Source organism: Cebus imitator, unplaced genomic scaffold (genome assembly GCF_001604975.1).
Source record: "Cebus imitator isolate Cc_AM_T3 unplaced genomic scaffold, Cebus_imitator-1.0 Scaffold263, whole genome shotgun sequence".
NCBI lineage: Eukaryota > Metazoa > Chordata > Mammalia > Primates > Cebidae > Cebus > Cebus imitator.
The window spans coordinates 2681435-2684897 of NW_016107578.1; the positions used below are offsets into that span (position 1 = coordinate 2681435).

The following is a 3463-nucleotide window of genomic DNA, read 5'->3' on the forward strand; positions in this document are numbered from 1 at the left end:
AATCGCTTGAACCCTGGAGATAGAGGTTGCAGTGAGCTGCCACTGTACTCCAGACTGGTGAAAGAGCAAGACTCCATCTCAAAAAAAAAAAAAAAAATGGCCAGGCACACTGGCTCACGCATGTAATCCCAGCACTTTGGGAGGCCGAGGCGGGTGGATCACCTGAGGTTGGGAGTTCGAGACCAGCCTAACATGGAGAAGCACCATCTCTAAAAGAAGAAAAAATAATAAAAATTAAAAAATTAAAAATAAAGAAAAAAAAAAACCTACTTACTCTGGGGGCTGCAGAAGAAATCACACAAAACACACACACACACAAGCAGGGACCAACTTCCTGTCCTTGCCACCCTGGTGTAAGCTCCACCAACACCCATCCCAGGTGCACAATCACAGACAAGAAGGCAGAAACACTCAGGGGACCGGGGGCAGCCACAGGGGCTATCATTATCTGTCTCCATGACTCAAGCTTGATCATCCTGAACCTGTCATTAAATTTCCACAGACAAGACAGGCTCCCACTTTGTCTGAGCAGGGCTGGTGGGAAGATCCAGAAAGAGGAGCTTGAAGAATTGGGGCAGAGCCAGGGGAAATACAACCATGGGGACCACACTTAACTTCCTCCACCAGACACTCTCAACGCCTCATTTTATCCAAACTCAGGCAGCGTGGATTTGGGGACTTTGCTTTCCAGACTCAGGGAAGAGAAATAACTTGCTCAAGCTTCTACAGTTCCAAGTAGCCTTCGAAGCCTGACCTATCCAAGCTCCAGGTCCTGCCTGTAGGATAGCAAGCACTCTGTTCCTTCTTGAGAGACAGCTTCTCATTAAAATACAGCATCTTGCTGGGTGCGGTGGCTCACGCCTATAATCCCAGTGCTTTGGGAGGCCAAGAGCTCAGGAGATCGAAATCAGCGTAGCCAACGTGGTGAAACTCCGTGTCTACTAAAATACAAAATTAGATGGCCACTGTGGTGGGCACCTATAATCCCAGCTATTGGGGAAGCTGAGGCAGGAGGGTGCAGTGAATTGTGATTGCACCACTGCACTCCAGCCTGGGCGACAAAGCAAGAGTCTATCTCAAAAATCAAATAAACAACAACAAAAAAGACACAGCATCTTTGCCAAAAGCACCTAAGAGCGGTGTTGTGTTGCAGCAGGCCAGGCTGGGAGGTCTTGCCAGCTAAGACCATGCGGCCCTCACCAGTCCTGGCTCCACCCCCCCATGCCTCACCCCTCCTCCCTCCCAGGTCCCCCTCAAGCCACTTGCCTACAAAAAATGTGGTGGTGAGTTCCTGCTTTGGGAAGGGTGGGAGAGTGAGACCCTCCCCACCCACAGCCCATGCTAAGAGGCCGGTAAGAAGGAAAAAGCATGCAACAATTTTAAGCCCAAAGAGAGGTTTCAAAGAACACAATTTCCAACCATTTTTCTTTTAAGAGATAGGGTCCTGCTCTGTCACCCAGGCTAGAGGTTCAGCGGTGCGATCATAGCTCACAGCAGCCTGTAGCTCCTGGGCTCAAGTGATCCTCCTGCCAACCCCTCCTGCGTCCCTGAGAGTGGAACAGCTGGAAGCAGCTGGGAGCAGTCTCCCCAGTAGATGAAGCTACAGGTGCGCACCACCATGCCCAGCCAATTTTTGTATTTTTTGTAGAGATGGGGTTTCACTATGTTGCCCAGGCTGGTCTTGAACTCCTGAGCCCAAGTGATCCTCCCACCTCAGCCTCCCAAAGTGCTGGGATTACAGGCATGAACCACTCCACCTGGCCTCAGACTTTTTTTTTTTTTTTGAGATGGAGTCTTGCTCCGTCACCCAGGCTGGAGTGCAGTGGTGCAATCTCAGCTCACTGCAACCTCCACCTCTCGAGTCCAAGGGATTCTCATGCCTCAGCCTCCCAAGTAGCTGGGACTGCAGGTGTGCACCACCACACTGGCGAATTTATGTATTTTTAGTAGAGACAGGGTTTCACCATGTTGGCCAGGTTGGTCTCCAACACCTGACCTCAGGTGACCTGCCCACCTTGGCCTCCCAAAGTGCTGGGATTATAGGCGTAAACCACGGTCTCCAGCTGAGCCTCAACCCTTTTATACAAAGGAGAAACTGAGGGTCTAGAGTGGGGGAGGGTGGCATCTTTGTAGCCCATCCTGGGCCAGGCCCCAGGCCTGTGGACTCCCAGCCGGGTCTTTTCCAAGCTGCCTCTGCTAACAGATGTGAAGGTCTGGGACATCTATAAGTTCAAGAGCACCAGAGGTCAGGCTTGGTTAAACCCACCGCAAGCGGTAGGTTCTGGGGCTCTGAGGAGCTCCCGGGGATGAGTTGTCAATGTCTTCCCAAATGCCAAGGGGGAGGGAAAGTGGTTGAGACCCCCAAAGTCAAGTCCAGCCTGCTGATCTTCATCAGCCAAGCCCGCCTGGCTCCCAGGACCCGCACCTCGTGGGTCAGGTTTCCCTTTGCCTGCGCCCGCACCCCCACTCACTCCTGGTGTGTCCGGACGGCCCGCCCCGGCCACAGGGTCAGCGCACCTGGAGCGGCTCTGCCCTGGGACTCCCAGCCCGACTCCCACCCCGCCACCTCGGGGTGCCCAGAGGAAAAGAGCCACCTACTCACCGTTCCGGGAGGGACGCTGGGCCCAACTCCTGGGTTCCTGAAAGCGGCAAAGCGGAGCAGCCGGGACTCCCGCAGAGTTCCCGGGCGGGCCGCGAGGGTGAGTCAGGGCGGGCGGGGACAGCAGCCCGGGAGCCGCCCCGCCCTGCCCCGCCCCCGACGACTCGGCCCCGCCTCGCCGCAGGCGCGCCCAGGTCGACCCTGCTCCAGGCGCCGCGTGATCTCCGGGGTTGAGGGAAGAAAGTGGTCGTATCCTACTTTGCCCTGGTGGGCTCGGCGCTGGCGGGAGATGCGGGGGTCTTAGAACTTTGCAACTGTGCAGTCTGCCTGGACCCTAGGGGAAACTGAGAAAGCTGGAGACCCTGAACTCCCAAAGCCATTCTACCACCACCCTTCTGGGAACCTGGTCTTACAGACCTTGTCAAGAAAGAGTGGAGGTCCGGCTCTGTGACTCATTCCTGTAATCCCAACACTTTGGGAGGCCGAGGCAGAAGGATATCTTGGGCCCAGGAGTCTGAAACCAGCCTCAACAATATAGTGGGACCGTAGCTCTACCAAAAACTTTAAAACCTACAAAAACAAAATTTTAAAAATTAGCCAGGTGTGGTGGTGTGTGCCTGTAGTTCCAGCTACTCTGGAGGCTGAGGTGGGAGGATCACCTGAATCTGGAAAGTTGAGAGGCTGCAGCGAGCTATGATCATGCCGCTTCACTCCAGCCTGGGTGACCAAGCAAAACCCTGTCTCAAAAAAAAAAAAAAGTGGCCGGGCGCGGTGGCTCAAGCCTGTAATCCCAGCACTTTGGGAGGCCGAGGCGGGTGGATCACAAGGTCAAGAGATCAAGACCATCCTGGTCAACATGGTGAA

The 3463-nt window shown here is 54.5% G+C and overlaps 1 protein-coding gene across 4 annotated transcripts in view; it reads right to left on the minus strand.

Annotated features, from left to right (window-relative positions):
* The window catches only part of LRRC8E (leucine rich repeat containing 8 VRAC subunit E), a 13400-nt gene extending 10652 nt beyond the window's left edge, over positions 1-2748 (minus strand). For 2 of the 4 annotated variants that reach the window (XM_017500122.2, XM_037728360.1), the window contains exon 1: positions 2603-2748. The gene's annotated coding sequence lies outside the window, so the exon portion shown is untranslated. Of the gene's footprint in view, positions 1-2598 lie in introns of all 4 variants that reach the window. The other 2 variants (XM_037728361.1, XM_037728359.1) reach the window with 1 other exon arrangement.
* Positions 2749-3463: the final 715 nt, after the last annotated feature.